The 17,797-nt window shown below is 44.8% G+C and overlaps 2 non-coding genes across 2 annotated transcripts; both read right to left on the reverse strand.

The window, feature by feature from the left end:
• Positions 1-11,956: 11,956 nt before the first annotated feature.
• Positions 11,957-12,029, reverse strand: trnar-acg (transfer RNA arginine (anticodon ACG)). Its single transcript has one exon. It is a non-coding gene; the product is annotated as a tRNA-Arg (tRNA).
• Positions 12,030-16,264: 4,235 nt separating this feature from the next.
• On the reverse strand, positions 16,265-16,354 carry trnap-agg (transfer RNA proline (anticodon AGG)). Its single transcript is given in 2 exon segments — positions 16,265-16,300; positions 16,319-16,354. It is a non-coding gene; the product is annotated as a tRNA-Pro (tRNA).
• Between the last annotated feature and the right edge of the window lie 1,443 nt (positions 16,355-17,797).

Raw genomic sequence — 17,797 nt, forward strand, 5'->3', positions numbered from 1 at the left:
GATATGTGACACCTTTGCCACCCACCCCTCACCCATATCCCTCACCATTACAGTATAAATTTCGTCCACGTTTCTTTGTCTTCAGCTCTGACGAAGGTCATCCTGACTTTGAACGTTAGCTCTATTCTCTCTTCACAGAGGCTTTCAGACCTGTTGAGATTTTCTGGCATTTTTTGACCTTGTTTCAGATTCCAGCATCCGCAGTAAATTTGTTTATATCAAGAGGCTCTTGTCAGACGGACTTGTCCCTGGAATACAAAAAAACCCCGCTGAAATTGAAAAAAATGCGCCAAGTTACCATAGATAGGCGAGATTCAAACCATTGCAGGCAGTTTCCCTGGTGGTCAATGGTTAGGATTTGTTGTTTTCACCATTGCGGCCCGAGTTCGATTCCCGGTCAGAAAATGAAGATTTATTGTTTTCTTGCAGAACATGATGCAAGTGGAGTTGCAATTACTTCTTGATCGAAAGCATGAGTGATATTGCTGCCATTTTCAACAGCAGAGAGAAAAATCCGCCCCATTCCACAAGCTCGTCAATTACCCACAGCAATTTGTACTTGCATCGCCTCTTTTGGTTCCTACAGTCAAAATTAACAATGAAACATTCTTGTAGAATCCCTACAGTACAGAAGGAGACCGTTCGGCCCATCGGGTCCGCACTGACAACAATCCCACCCACGCCCTATTCCCGGAAACCCACATATTTACCCTGATAATCCCGCTGACACGAGGGTCAATTTAGCATGGCCAAGCAACCGAAATCGCACATCTTTGGAAAGGAAACCGGAGCACACGGAGGAAACCCCCGCAGACAAGGTGCAAACTCCGCACAGGCAGTGACCTGAGGAATTTAACCTGAGCCAATGGCGCTTTGGGGCATCATTGCTAACCACTGTGCCACCATGCCGTCCTTTTCTAATGCATTTAATTTTACTGCAGTGTTAGTATCAACCTGTGATAAACCGTCTTGTGGTAATTCTGCTGAACAACATTAACTTATCACTGTTAATGGAAATGGGTTCCAACCCCAAGTTAGGCGGCACTGTTTTTAAACTTTGCTGCTTTTCTGGGTGAAATCCAGCTCTCCATTTCTCCGGCAGCGTCAACGCTCAAACTGACACCAGATGACAGTACAGCCGGTAAAACTTGAGAGCTATTTTTACTGACGCCCACGGACCCATTGCCAACCCGCAACTGTTTGCTTTTGAAGGATCATGGTAAGGAAACAGTACAAGCTCCGTCCCTGGGTGGTCTGGACCCACCAACCTTTCGGTTAACAGTCGAACGCGCTGACCAATTGCACCACAGAGACTGATACAGCAGCTGTTAACGATATTCTAATCCACGGTGTCAATGATCACAATTCTATTTCTGCGAAACCTGTTCCAGAACTACAGCATCACCGCACCATTTACAAGTCTACACAAGTCTCTTTGTGCATTTCGAATCCGTAATATTGCTGTGGTGTAGCGGTTATACCCTTTCTCCTATGAACGTGCAGCTAAAATGAATCCATGTCTCTTGTCAGAGGGAGGAATTCAACGGGAGGGAAGGGAACTGACCACCAGAAGCCCAAGGATCCAATACTTTCGATACAATCATCAATAACACCATTCACAACTGCATCTCCTTCCAATATTATGATCCGTTTCCCTCAGGATTTGTTCCACAATTTAATATTTTCTTTGTTCTCTCCTCATTTTGAAATGACAGGCGCTTCAATGTACAACACAAACACAACCTGACGGACGAACAGTGGGAGACAGGTCTCTGGGTAACACAAATCCCAGGGTGCCCATTTTCAGATTCACAACAGTCAGATTTTCAGCCAAATGAAGGAATTTATCACTGAAAAGTTTTGGAAAGTTGCTGTAAATGTTGTTTGTGACTCGCTCGGGTATTATGTAAATGCTACTCGAATGCTCAGTGAGTGGGCGATAATCTATCTGCGATTTGATGAGTCTCTGATCGGTATATTGTGACGTTTTACCTGGGTTGGAGTATTCTGTGTCCCTGGCATGGGCAGTAACTCCCTGATTGAAGCTGCAGTTGCCACTTACCACTTTCTGCTGTCTGTGGGCGATTGGAGAGTGCGGGGTAAGATCCTGCTGCCTGTCCCTGTCTTACTCATTGTGGAAGAGAGAATCTTTGATGGGTTTGTTCCCCTCTCTGAAATGTGGCGTCAAATGACTGTTATTAATGGAGGTGACGCTGTGGTAGCCTTTAATATTCTGACACAAATGCGTAGGGCGCAGTGCCCCAGTGGCGCAATCGGTTAGCGCATGGTGTTTATACAGCAGTGCGTCCTGCGGGCTATGCCCAGGTTTTAAATTCGAGCCTCACCTGACGCGCAGATGCTTTAGGTCGGGCGAGTTATCGCTCGACCAGCTAATCATAGAAGCATAGAAACCCTACAGTGCAGAAGGAGGCCATTCGGCCCATCGAGTCTGCACCGACCACAATCCCACCCAGGCCCTACCCCCACATATTTTACCCGCTAATTCCTCTCACCTACGCATCCCAGGACTCTAAGGGGCAATTTTTTTAACCTGGCCAATCAACCTAACCCGCACATCTTTGGACTGTGGGAGGAAACCGGAGCACCCGGAGGAAACCCACGCAGACACGAGGAGAATGTGCAAACTCCACACAGACAGTGACCCGAGCCGGGAATCGAACCCGGGACCCTGGAGCTGTGAAGCAGCAGTGCTAACCACTGTGCTACCGTGCCGCCCCTTTTATTATGGGGACCAGCCAGGACAGCTGGTGGGATTTGAATACAATACGAAAAATCTGGAATTGAGAACCATTGATGACCATGAAAGCATTTTCGATTGTTGAAGGAACCCATATGATTCACCAATGTATTTTTGGAAGGAAATCTGCCCTTCTGACCTGGCCTAGCCTGCATGTGACTACAGAGCCACAGCAATATGGTTGCATCTCAACTCGGGTTGGGCAGTGAATGATGGCCAGCGACGGCAATGTTTCAGGAATGAACAAATGAAAAAGCCCGAATGTGCAAGTTTGAGAGAAACTTTCTGAACTGTCAGAGGTGGAAACGGTAACCAGTTCGAGATATTCTGTCGGGTTTGAGTGTGTACAGAAATGGGGAAGGGAAAATGCAACTCTGTGTAAGATACTGTATTCAGCAATTTCCTCTCACTCAGGTTAAAAATAAGTATAAATGTTTCCACCCGTTTTGGAACTGGGAACCTTTCATGTTTCAGATGAATGTGATAATCACTACACTACAAAAACGATGCTCGACAACTGACTGGAATTCGAACCGCGCTGTCTGACTGTACTTCAGAGTCATGTATTCTCTGTTTCTGAAGTGTGGTGTTTAATAAATTCACCTAACACGTTAATGGTTCCCTGTGTGAAATAGGACAACAACAGTGTTCAAATTTCCTCATCTCTCAGTGTGAGGAAAAGTTACCTAATTTCCGTTTGTTATTAAATATTGACAGAAAACATTATCTCTCAGCCTAACTGCAGTTGCATTTCCAAGTGTTAAATAATATTCTGCAAAATGCTCAGTTAAAGTAAAGTTTATTTATTAGCTACAAGTAAGGCTTACACTGCAATGAAGACACTGTGAAATTCCTTAGTCGCGAGCCTCCGGCGCCTGTTGGGGTCAATGCACATAACCAGCACGTCTTTCAGGCTGTGAGAAGAAACCCACGCAGACACGGGGCGAACGTACAAGCGCCACACAGACAATAACTAAAGCTGGGAATTGAACCTGGGTCTTTAGCGCTGTGAGATAGCAGTGCTGACCACTGTACCACCGTGCCGCCCGAGACATGGCAAAAGAGAAAAAAGGCGCAAATGTCATTTTATGATTCTAATGTGAGATGAATTTCTCTGCCGCATCAAAAAAGGGTATTGAGCCGAATTGTACTTCCACAAATCAGGTTGTGAAGTTAAATCAGACTGCACGGTTTGACCTTCTAGACCAGCCGCTTTTGTCCTCAGCGGATTTTCTGTATTGAAGGTGTTATCACATTCTATTCATAGAAACATAGAAACATAGAAACCCTACAGTGCAGAAGGAGGCCATTCGGCCCATCGAGTCTGCACCGACCACAATCCCACCCAGGCCCTACCCCCACATATTTTACCCGCTAATCCCCCCTCTAACCTACGCATCCCAGGACTCTAAGGGACAATTTTTAACCTGGCCAATCAACCTAACCCGCACATCTTTGCACATATTTGCGCAGGTCCCAGGCAATAAACGGGGCAGAAACGTTATCAAAACTCACTGCTCTGAAGTTTCCGAATTCCAGTTTATGGTTAAATGTGAACTGAAAAGGGGATCAATCAAAATATTGACAAACATTGGTCTTCACCATTTCTTAGAAAACTTATGCAGCTAAATCGCCAGTGCTTTTTGCCGGCAGGGGTGTTTGGAGAGTGGGGGAGACTGAAATATTGCAGCTTTTCCCTGTCTCATTAACTGTGTAACTGAGTAAGAGAGAATAATTTATGGGTTGGTGAGAATGGAATAATTGAACGGATTTCTAATGGGTTAGCTGCAGATACAAGTTAAGTCCAATAGTCAGAGACCCCCCATTGCAGACACATCCATGTCATCGGGAACCGGCTCTCCAACAACCGGCGCCGTCTCCATTCAAGCCTTTCGGTGTCTTGTCTGAAACCAAATATTCTGACTGTTCCGAAATTGATATTCGGTTTGAATTGCTGATGTGCAGTAACGAGAATCCTTTCAATGTCTCTGATCAGTTAATTTTACTGAAAACATCAGAGTCAACGTTCCAGCCTCTTAAAGAATGGAAGGTTGCCTTGATTGTCTCTGCTCAGTCAGTCAACCCTTCAATCTCCTCTGATTCCAGTTCCCAAACAGTTTCTAAAGATTCGCAAAGCTGGGGCAGTGTTTTCTGGTTTGCTTCCTGCTCCATTTTCCCCATCTGCCAACTGACAATATTTTCCAAAATCTCCGCTCAATCCTCCGCCTTTCCAGGGATGAGGAAATTCAGTTTTGTGGTGAGGTTATAGAGACCGGGTTTGTACTCTTGAGAGCAAAGTTAGTTAAGCAGAGATTTCACGGAGCTGCGGGGAGAATTGGATGATTTGGAGAACTCCTCCAAGGAAACATAGATACGCCGGATGACCAATTTGCCTTTCAAAGATTCTATGGTTCTCCTTGCTTCATGTCGCAGTCGCTTTATTTATTGTTAGACACCCTGAAAAGTGAGTAGGCGCAGGATGATAAGAGACTTCTGTAGTTTCAACTGGTTCTATTTCCGCCCAACAGTTCCGAGTGCCGCTGAGAGTCACCGCACGCGTCACTCAATATTGAATCTGCGGTACCCCGCCCACAGCTTCCGTTTGCTGCTCTCACTCTGACCCGATTGTGTGATTGGACAGATTGCTGAAGTTGCGCCATTCCTCTCATTGAGGTTGGATGAGCAGTGCAATGGGACGGGGATCTGTGTTTCTGTCTCTGACGGAGGATTCCTCTCACTGCTGAGTTACAGACTGAGGAGGATCATGGAAAACTGTCTCGCTCAGATCCTCATCATTATTTCAGTCCTCAGAAAGTTTTTTTCCTTCCCAGTAAAACTACATGCTCCTCCTGACTGCTGCAACCCAGATGTTATTGTTGCTAAAGCAACAGTGATGGTGGAGATGATAATTGTATCGCTCAACATGAGGCTGACTCTGATTCTCATTATTGTTGTTATTTCTGTTAGAATGGAGCCACCAAGACAAAGTGGAACAACTGGGTCCTGAAATATCTGTTAAGGAGGAAAGTAACGTGACACTAACCTGCACCTTGGAAACTAGCCATTCTAATCCTTATGTGTACTGTTATAGTCAGTGGAGGGGGCGTGGGGGGGGGGCGGGGGTGATGGTATAGGGACACAATGAAGTCCTTTTATTTACGACGCGAAACAGATAGTATTTTTATTTAGTTTAATGTTTCTTTGCGTTCATACAGGGCATTGTGTATTTTTGAGCACGCACCACTATTAGACATGTTTCAGATGGTGATTAACTATGTTAATCTGCACCTATTAAACCAACTAAATTCTGTTGTAAACTGCAGCAGATGCTAATATGTGCACGGTGTCAAAGTGGGAACGTTTCTTTCCTGACATTGCGTCATAAAATTCAGCATTTCTGATTTTGGGGAAAGCATTTGAGGCCGAGGTCATTGCACTCAACAGCAAATTTCAAAGCTATCTATGTAGAAAACAACTCGCATTCAATTTCACAGGAGTCCTAAAATCTACAGGTTGCATCACAGTAACAATAATACAAATCAGGAAAGATTTGGCAGAAACATATTTTGAACATATAATGAATACATTGAATCTCCAGAAAGAAAGCCATTTACCACTCAGCACCAACAGAGCATCACGTATTCATGACCACTGCAGCTAATCAATCAAGAAGTCGCATGGCACTGGGGAATGGGTACTTTCATTATTCTCATCATAAGTCACCAATTCAGAAATCTGCAAACATCCTTATAATTTGCCTTACTTGTTAGGAGACCACTATGTTTGTTTTGGACTCTGTTACATTGATCAAATTGCATTGTAAATGATGACCACTCTCTGCATAACCAACTGTGCCCTGACCTGTGCCCCAAATTTAAACTTATTTAAATGAACCAGTGGCCTGATGCTCTACAATCGCAGTTCAATCGAGTAGATGTTTCAGGATAAACCTTTCCCATATCAGATTGTACTTTATATTGTTGACTTCATATATTCCTTGAATCCCTGTGCCCTCTAGTTTTAGACTCCCCTACCTTTGGGAAAAAATATTGACTATCTCGATGAACCATGCCCCTCATTATTTTATAGACCTCTATAAGATCACCCCTCGGCCTTCTACGTTCCAGAGAAAAATGTCCCAGTCTATCCAGCCTCTCCTTATAGCTCAAACCATCAAGTCTCGGTAGCATCCTAGTAAATCTTTCCTGCACTCTTTCTAGTTTAATAATATATTTCTATAATAGGGTGAACAGAACTGTACACAGTATTCCAAGTGTAGCCTTACCAATGTCTTGTACAACTTCAACAAGACGTTCCAACCCCTGTATTCAATGTTCTGAGCAATGAAACCACGCACGCTGAATGTCTTCTTCACCACTCTGTCCACCTGTGGCTCCACTTTCAAGGAGCTATGAACCTGTACCTCTAGATCCCTTTGCTCTGTAACTCTTCTCAATGACCTACCATTAACTGAGTAAGTCCTGCCCTGGTTCAATCTACCAAAATGCATAACCTCGCATTTATCTAAAGTAAACTCCATCTGCCATTCGTGAGCCCACTGGCCCAATTTATCAAGATCCCGTTGCAATCCGAGATAACCTTCTTCACTGTCCACTGTGCCACCAATCTTCGTGTCATCTGCAAACTTCCTAAACATGCCTCCTTTTTTCTCACCTAAATAATTAATATAAATGACAAATAACAGTGGACCCAGCACTGATCCCTGAGGCACAACGCTGGTCACAGGCCTCCAGTTTAAAAAACAACCCTCTACAACCGACCTGTGGCTTCTGTCATCAAGCCAATTTTGTATCCATTTTTAGCTACCTCCTACAGAGCGACATTAGCTACATAGAAGCGACTTTTAAAAACATATGCTTTATTTTCATAACTATCAGTATCTTTCCGCACTATAAACACGGGCTGTGTGTCTGGATGTTGTCGGTACCAGTACAGCCTATAGTCGCTCTCTGCTCCTTGAAAGTGGAGTCACAGGTGGACAGAGTGGTGAAGAAGACATTCAGCGTGCTTGGTTTCATTGCTACACGTTAAAAACACGATCTCGCCTTCTCTCTTAACATCTGATGTGAGCGGCTGGGTGACAGAATCTCCATGTCTCAAATATGGAAATAACAACACAGAAAATGGTCAGAAGGGCGTATGATTAATTTGTGGTCTGGAACCAAGCTTGGGAAACGTGTGAAACAGTGCAATGTTTTTTGCACGTAATTACCTGTCAGGAATGATCCCCACAGCAGCTGCATTGCCGCTGTCGCTCTGTAAAAGGGGAGCTGCGTGTTTGATTTTATCCGGTCTAATCCCAGCCTTCAATAATCAGCTTCCTTTTTCGTATGTTCTCAGCTCCCTCCCTTCTGTCTCCAGTGGTGCTGTGTGACACCCAGGTGGTGAGATAACAGACAGTAACCAGACGCACCGTGAGCTGGATTAACATAATCATCCTTACAGAGAGAACTTACACATTTAGCGATTGACTTGGGGAAGAATGTAGAAAAATGGGGTACAGGAACATGGGAACAGCAGTAGGCCATTCTGTCCTTCGATTCTGCTTCGTCATTCAGTTAGATCAGGGCTGACCAGCCTGAACGCCACTTTCCCGCGCTATCTGCATAGCGCTTAATGCCATTCGGCTTCCAAAAGCTGTTGATTTTTTTGAACATGCTCAATAATTGACATTCCACAAAAAACCCTTATTTTCTTACTGTGACCCGGAAGCTAATGGAGGCTAAATAGTTCTGTCCTTGTTTTTTTTTTCTCAATACGTCCATTAGCCTTATTATCAGGACAGTTTTAACAGTGATTCCAGTGAATTTTTTCTGTGTGTGGGACATGGATACCACTAGTTGTCCATCGGTAGTTGAGATCAACCACATTGTTTTGGCTTTGGAGTCACGTGTAGGCCAGACCAGGTAAGGACGGCAGATTTCATTCCCCAAAGTACATGAGTGAACAAAGTGGGTTTTTCCGACAATCGACAATGGCTTCATGGTCGTCAGTAGATTCTTAGTTGTCGATATTGTTTTCATTGAATCGGGTCCGCGCAACATTCACTGAGTTTCTGGATTAATAGTCTCAGGATAATACCCCCTCGGCCATCGCCTCTCCTGTTGTGAGTATCAGCAATACCGAAAATGTATAGAAGCACCACAGAGTGAATCATGCTCTATTTATAGCCCAATATTATTACCATTCTCTGGTCCGTTCATCTTGTCACTCTGGGGCAATGTTTTTTTTTTCATACCAGGCTCCCTCTGGTTTCTGTCATTGCGTCTCTCAGTCCACAGTAATACACCGCGCTGTCCGACAGCCACAGCTCACACATGCTGAAGTTCCCCTCGCTTTTCGACCTCTCGATATATGCAGAAAATAGTGTTCCCACGCCCTTTGCACTGGAAATATCTCCATAATAAGAGATATAGATCAAGAAGATGGGGGCTTTCTCCGTTCTTTTTGCTGGGAACCTTCTCCCGGTCCTGGCGATACAATTGAATGTAATATGCACCAGCTGCTATGCAGTTAACCTATTGGTCACCGGGGCATTGAGTTTAAAAAATGGCGAGTCATATTGCAGCTTTATAGCACGTTAGTTAGGCCGTACTTGGAATATAATTTTCAATTTTGGTCGCCACACTACCAGAACGATGTTGAGGCTTTGGAGAGGGTGCAGAAAAGATTTACCAGGATGTTGCCTGGCATGGAGAGCATCAGAATCATAGAAACCCTGCAGTACAGAAGGAGGCCATTCGGCCCATCGAGTCTGCACTGACCACAATCCCACCCAGACCCTACCCCCACATGTACACGTTAATCCCTCAAACCTACGCATCTCAGAACTCTAAGGGGCAATTTTAGCATGACTAATAAACCTAACCCGCACATTTTTGGACTGTGGGAGGAAATCCGAGCACCTGGAGGAAACCCACGCTGACACGAGGAGAATGTGCTTACGCCACAGACCGTGACCAAAGCCGGGAATCAAACCCAGGTCCCTGGAGCTGTGAAGAAGCACTGCTAACCACTGTGCTACCATGCCGCCCATTAGCTAAGAAGAGAGGTTGGAGAAACTTGGTTTGTTGTCACTTGAACGACGGAGGTTGAGGGACGACCTGATACAAGTCTACAAGATTCTGAGGGGCATGGCTAGAGTGGATAGTCAGAAGGTTTTTCCCAGGGTGGAAGAGTCAATTACTAAGGGGCATAGGTTTAAGGTGCGAGGGGCAAGGTTTAAAGGAGATTAATGAGGTAAGTGTTTTACACCGAGTGTGATGGGTGCCTGGAACACGCTGCCGGGGGAGGTAGTGGAAACAGATACGATAGTGACATTTAAGGTGCGTCCGGACAAATATATGAGTAAGATGGGAATAGAGGGATATGGTCCCCGGAAGGATAGCGGGTTTTAGTTCAGTCGGGCAACATGATCGGTGCAGGCTTGGAGGGCCTAAGAGCCTGTAACTTTCTTTGTTCTTTGTTCTTTGAGTCCCATTCAAACTTCATCGCTGTAACCGGCTCCTTTGATATTGAGTCTCCAGTAGTGACACCGGCAGAAATTTAGAAATATTGAAAGTTAAGGTGTTATTATCATTCTATTGTAACTCATAACATCAGAACACGGATCACATTATCATCTACAGCAAAGCGGACCTAAATTACTGTCGACATCGCTTGCAAGAAGAAGTTTATGTCCCTTGTAGACTTACCAGGCAAAAGAGCTGAAACAGTGAGAAACGAATACAAAATGATACCCAACATGTTTGCAGCGAGTTTATTGCGGAATTAAACAGAATGGGTTCAATCTGTAATTGTTTGGGTGAAGATATTTACATGTATTTCCGGTCTCTCCAGCGATTGGTTAATTCCCAAACGAATCAACTGGTGACGTCCAATCATGTCCCTGATTCTCCAATTCATCCAATCAGCTCACAGACCCTTTGTTCTCCAGTTTATTACGTCAGAGCAGGGCCAGTGAATCAATGAAGTTGTTTTCCCCACAGCGGGACCGAAACGAGGATTCATCGCAATGTTGGCCCTTGAGCCAAGACAGCTTCTGAGGTGGTGACAATGAGGTAAATGGTTAATGTTGTCCTTGTAACAATGTCGGGAGTTCCCATTCAACAGTCTGAATATTTTGCATATCCTTTTTCACGTTATATGAAATTGAAAATATCTACAACGAAGAACGAATGTTCCAAAATACCCTTTTTGATTTTGATGCCCTTGCATTTAATATCAGCGGGGTTCTTGTCAAACGTTTTGGAGGGCCGAAGGGCCTGTTTCCTGTGCTGTACTGTTCTCAACAGTGGGTGGGGGCGGTGGCCGGGGAAGGGGTGTGCTTCCACAGGTTGATCTTCAGATTCAATGTCACCGAGGAGATCCATCTACCTGCCTAAAGAATGTTCCTGGAGACCCATCTTCTTTCTCAGGAAGTCCATGTCCACCTCAGAATTTCTATTACCTAAATTGACCGCATCCAACACTCTCGGAGGCAATGAGTTCCAGGTCCTGAGCACTCGCTGTGGAAAAAATGTTGCTTCCAAATCTTCTTCGCCCCCGCCTTGCCCAATATCTTAAAATTTGCCCCTCCCCCTCTAAACTTGCCCTAATCTAGTCCACCTCGATTAAATCGCTCCTCAATCTCCTTCGCTCCAATGGACAACAATCCCAGCATCACAAACCAGAAACTTCTGGCTAATTTGAACTTTTCAAAACTAAACTTACTCCAAAGAAATTCCTCCATCTGATTTAACTGAAATTTGTCAACTTTTAAAAAACATTTCTGTGTATTTTGCTTCTTAAAATTAAACATGTTTAATCAGAGTTCATCAACTTTTTAGAAAATGTTTTCACCATTTTGAAAAATGTAATGTTTCCTCATATTTTTCGAGAAATTTCCAACTTTTTAAAGAGTAGCTTAAACTTGCTAACATATTTTCCCCGAATACTTTAACGAGAATTCGTCATTTAAATAAACTATTTTTTTAAAAAAAACTTAATTGAAGTTTATCAGTATTTTTTTTCTTAAAATAGTCAACACTTTTTTGAACAATCATTAGCTAAGATAAATTTCATCATAGAAGCTGACTGCATTTGGTCAACATTTCTCTGAATTGGTCCAAAATTTGTCAACACACATTTTTCACCCACACGAACTACTGTTTGTGAACTACTGTTAAATTATCACACAGAGCCAGCCAGGAGTCGAACCTGGAATCTTCTGATCCGTAGTCAGACGCGTTATCCATTGCGCCACTGGCCCATGGCAAAGCAGCGTGCAGCAATGTTTATATATCGGTCCGAGGCTTCAAAATCGGCAGAAACATGGTCAAAACATATTCGTTTTTGTGAGGAAATATTACATAATTAAAATTTTCTCTACTCACTTACAGTAATTCTACTTTGCCTTGAATTGAGTTAATCTGCTGTGTTGGAATTCGAACCCTGGTTCCCAAAGCTTCAGCCTGCTTCTCTGCTTTATCAATCCAGCGTCAACAACATGACTCGAAACCGTACCCCTCCCGCTCGTGAATCCACGATTGAATATTACCTGAATGTAGTATCTTACAATCATATGGCATTGGCCCTTACTTGAGCCTCAAAATACATTCAGGAAAAGACAAAAGTGCGGAAAATTCACGACAAACTGAGCAGGAAAGAAGACACACCTATTCTGACTCAGCACGCATGTTATCAGTTTATTCAGTGGCAAAAAGAGCAGGGCAGAGGATGGGAATCCTGTGGGAGTAACTCACCTCCCGACTCCCACAAAACAGTCCACGATCGACGTGGCACAAGTCAGGAGTGCGATAGAATATTCTCCACTTGTCTGCATGGTGCAGGAATCCACCAAAGGCACTTTAGACAGCATCTCCCAAACCCAAGACCGCTTCCACCTGGCAGCTCCCCTGCCAACCCCCCCCCCCCCCCGCCCCCTCTCCCCCCTCCCCCCTCCAACGCCACACAGCCAACACCACCCTCAATTCCCTCAGCATTCTGATTTGGAAATATATCGCCGTTCCTTCACTGTCATTGGGACAAATTCGTGGACTTCCCTCCCTAACAGCACTGTAAGTGTTCCTGTACAAATGGATTACAACGTTTCAAGAAGGCAGCTCACCACAACTTTCTCAAGGCTAAATACTGATGGGCAGTGCATGCTGATCTAGCCAGCGACACCCACATGAACAAAAAGAAACATCCAGGCAGCTCCCTGAACCCATAATCATGGGGCCAGCTGAAGAGGTGAATGGAGATAAAATGAACGTCAAGTTACAGAGCCAACCCTGTTGATCATATATTTATTTTCGAGCGAGTGTGTTGTGCTGATAGTTTCCTCACAGTTTGTGCTCAGGTTCTCAAACGAAACCCCATGTGGACCAATCCCAAAGTCTGCAATGCAAAGAAAAAAACAAAATCTGCAGCTCATGAAATCTGATCAAATCTTCGTGGGAGAGGGCGGCACAGTGGCTAGTTCTGCTGGCTCACAATACCAGGGACCTGGTTTCGATTCTGGGGTTAGTCACTGTCTATGTGGATGGAGATATACAGCTTTTTAAAGTTGCAGCAGTAGCTCACCGATAGTCCCAGTAACCTAACGCGTAAGGCACTGGCTTCCTAAACCAGGGAGCATGTGTTCGAGTCACTTCTGGGATGCGGCTTATTTTAACACTTAGGTGTCCAACATTGGCAAATGCATTTCTTGCCAACTAATCCTGGCTATTTCTGGGCAGATATGTTTTGGGTGGTACATTGGTTAGCACTGCCGCCTCAAAACGCCAGGGTCCGAGGTTCAAATCTGGCATCGGGTCGCTGTCTGTGTTGAGTTTGCACATTTTCCCCGTATCTGCATGGGTTTCCTCCGGGTGTTCCGGTTTCCTCCCATTGTCCAAAGATGTGCGGCTAATGTTGATTGACCGTGTTAAATTGGCCCTAGTGTCAGGGGTATTAGCAGGGTGAATGCACGTAGTTACAGGAGTGGGGCCTGGATGGGGTTGCGGTCAGTACAGACTTGATGGGCCGAATTGGCCTCGTTCTGTACTGCAGGGAATCTATGATTCTAATGGAACCTTATAACATTCTGACCGGATGAAACAGGGTAGATTCAGAAAGAATGTTCTCTTTAGTGGGGAGTCCAGAACTCGGGATAATAGTTTGAGGATAACGGCTGAGATGATGAGACTTCCTTCAGCCAGAGAGTGGTGAATCTGCAGAGTTCTCTCCCACAGAAAGTAGTTGAGGCCGAACACTATGATTTCAAGAGAAGTTTAATATACTCTTGGTGCTAAATGGCGGATCAGGGTATTGAATTTGATTATCAGGCATGACAACAATGAATGGGAGATGATGTTCCAATGACCTACTCCTGGTTTCGATGTTTTGATGTAACAGGGATAAGAAGAAACAGTAGGGTTAGTCTCGGATTTCAACTCGGGATCTCGGTGGTTCAGGCATACCAAAATGCGATTCATACCCCTACACCAAGGAGCCTATAAGCAGCCACTGATTGAAAGAAAAGATGCTCTCTGGGCCATTCAAAACCGATCAGATAACTGCAGCGAAGGCGGAAGATGCTGCAGAAACTTAGAAATTCAGGCAGAATTTGTGGACAGGGAAACAAAGCTCATCTTTTACGTCCATGGCCTTTCATTACAACAGGAAAAGGTGAAAAATGTGGGAATTTGAAACGACTGAAACTCAGGAGGGAGGAAATGTAGCAACAGGAATAGTCTGGACGTCAGGAGAAATGAAATGATTTGATTTGGTTTTATTGATTATTGTCACATGTATTAGTATACAGTGAAAAGCATTTTTTCTTGCGCGCTATACAGGCAAAGCGTACCGTTCATAGAGAAGGAAACGGGAGAGTGCAGAATGTGGTATTACAGTCATTGTCATGGTGTAGAGAAAGATCAACTTAATGCAAGATAATGTCCATTCAAAATTATGATGGCAGCAGGGAACAAGCTGTTCTTGAGTCGGCTAGTACGTGACCTCAGACTTCTGTATCTTTCTCTCGAAGGAAGAAGGTGGGAGAGAGAATGTCCGGGGTGCGTGCGGTCCTTAACTATGCTGGCTGCTTTGCCGAGGCAGCAGGAAGCCTCGACAGTATCAATGGATGGGAGGCTGGTTTGAGTGATGGATTGGGCTACATTCACGACCCTTTGTAGTTTATTGCGGTCTTGGGCACAGCAGGAGCCATACCAAGCTGTGATACAACTAGAAAGAGTGTTTTCTATGGTGCACCTGTAAAACTTGGTGACAGTCGGAGCTGACATGCCAAATTTCCTAAGTCTTCTGAGAAAGTAGAGGCGTTGATGGGCTTTCTTCACCATAGTGTCGGCATGGGAGGCCAGGACAGGTTGTTGGTGATCTGGAGACCTAAAAACCTGAACCTCTTGACCCATTCCACTTCGTCCCCTTTGATGGAGACAGGGGCATGTTCTACTCTACGCTTTCTGAAGTCAATGACAATCTCCGTTTTGTTGACATTGAGGGAGAGATGACAGAAATGAGAAATGAGAAAATACTTTGCGGTTCACGGCCTCAGGGTGCGGTACGCACTAAATCAGAAAATGAGTACACCACAGAATAAGGCCATGCTAAGGAATGGCAATATAATTCCAAGTCAGGATGGTGAGTGACTTGGAGGAGAACTTGCAGGTGGTGATGTTCCCATGTGTCTACTACCCTTTTCCTTCTGTATGGAAGTGGTCGTGGGTTTCGAAGGTGCTGTCTAAGGATCTTTGGTGAATTGCTGCTGTGTATCTTTTAGATACACATCGCTGCTACTGAGCATCGGCTGCGGTGGTATTGAATGCTTGTAGATGTGGTGCCAATCAAGCGGGCTGCTTTGTCCTGGATAATGTCAATCTTCTTGAGTGTTTTTGGAGCTGCACCCATCCAGGCGAGGTGGGAATATTCCATCACGCTCCTGACTTGTGCCTTGTAGATGGTGGACAGACTCTGGGGAGTCAGGAGGTGAGTTATTCGCCACAGTATTCCTGGCCTCTGACCTGCTCTTGTAGCCATTGTGTTTATGTGGCGAGTCCAATTGAGTATCTGGTCAATGGTAACCGTAAGGATGTTAACAGCGGGGGATTCAGTGGTGGAAAAACTATTGACAGTCAAGAGACGGTGGTTAGATTTTCTCTTAAGGTGATGGACATTGTCTGGCATTTGTGTGGCGCGAATGTTACTTGCCACTTGTCAGCCCAAAACCTACAGTCTTATATAATGCAGCACACTGCGGACTTTCGAAATATGAAATAGAAACAGAAAATACTGGGTTATGCCAGTATTTCTGGCACTATCTGTGGAGCGAGAATCAGAACTAACGTTTCCCGTCCAGATGTCACATGTGGGTGTCCGAGTGGGCTCTTTCCGTGCTGTAAAACTCTGTGCCTCGTTGACTCTTTTTCGGAGCCAGTCAGCAGAAAGCCCTTTGCACCTGAAACAAATCACAACATCTGACTTGGTCAAAAAGAAACAAATGAGGGGCTCGTCCGGGATTTGAACCCGGGACCTCTCGCATGCTAATCAACTGCGACACCCTAAGCGAGAATCATACCCCTAGACCAACGAGCCTGCACGTCAGCCGGTAGTGAAATAAAAATTGTTTAGCTTTCTACAAAGCAGTTCTGACACCTTGAGTGAACGCCGAAATTGTTTAAATAACTCACCGCATCGGCATTTGTGGACTTTAAGTTCCAGCAAAATATCCGTCCAATGTTGTAACCTCGACTGTTTGCAACTGGGGGCTTTTGTTTATAAAGCACACATGTTACAGTCAATTATTTTAACCCAGCGACTTCAACATGTGACAACTCTGAGTCTGCCTTTGATATTTGATCACTTTTGAAAGGTGTTGTCTGTCAGACAGTTAAAAGATCTGGAACATTTAAAGTACAGATTGATGACATCGTTCACCTGGGAGATCTGCGGGTTTGTGTGAAAGGATCGGGGAGCGATTGGACTTGATGTGATAGTAATATGAGTAAAAACATGTCAAATTTCCCAACAGTGACAATCAGTAACCTCAGTGAGAGAAAACACTCAGACGGGGCTGTATTGTCACGTTCACTATGAGTAAATTTTCTCTGAAGTTTAACCCCATGTGTTGTCCTGACAATGAATCATTGACTATCGACCTGTGCCAGATTTTGTCTGAGGTCCGCGGGAGCCTCATTCACTGTGGCTCTCAGTGCACAGTAATACTCGGCGCTGTCTGTCACCTTCAAATCTTTCATGGGCAAGTGAAAAGAATTTTGTTTCAGGTTGAGATTCCCGCTGCAGTATAAGAAACCTGGAGCCGTTTCGGTACATTAGCGGCTCTGAGCAGTCAATGAGGAGCTCGGTGTGTGTACTGGCGATACCAGAACAGTTAATGTTGTGTACTTAAACTCGATCCCGAGTAACTGCAGGGTATTGCTGAATCTTCACCCTCTGCTGCTTGAACTCCTTGTTCTGACTGGGACACTGAGTCACCGTTACTGATGTCTGAAAATAGGCAACAGACACGCAGCGGGTTAGAAGGAGTAACAACAATGGAATAATCCCCTCGAGATGGAAATGGGGAATGAATGTGGTGACTGGCAGATGTCACGCAGAAGTTCAAAATGACAAACCTGCAATCAGGACAATAACCAGAGTGAGACAGAGTTTCACCCCCATGGTTCGAGTTTGAACACCAGAAACAGAGAGACTGATCACTGTCTGAATCAGATCTGCAATTGGAGATGTTGAAACAGTCAGGGGGATGCTAGGGGGTCCAAGGGGACTCCATCTCTCCGCCCATCTTTACATCTTCAAACAGACAACTCCTTTAGAAAGGGGTTGTGATCTTTCATAAGTGATCAGAGAGTGTTCTCCCGTGGACAGCACAGCCGCACATTGGAAACAGGTACACACACGGCAACCTGAAAAGACTGACACTTATAAAGATCGTAGAATCGTAGAACCCCGACAGTAGAGAAGGAGGCCATTTGGCCCAGAGTGTTTGTACCGACCACAATTCCACCGAGGCCCTAT

The sequence above is a fragment of the Mustelus asterias genome, unplaced genomic scaffold, assembly GCF_964213995.1.
Source record: "Mustelus asterias unplaced genomic scaffold, sMusAst1.hap1.1 HAP1_SCAFFOLD_116, whole genome shotgun sequence".
Classification (NCBI taxonomy): Eukaryota; Metazoa; Chordata; class Chondrichthyes; order Carcharhiniformes; family Triakidae; genus Mustelus; species Mustelus asterias.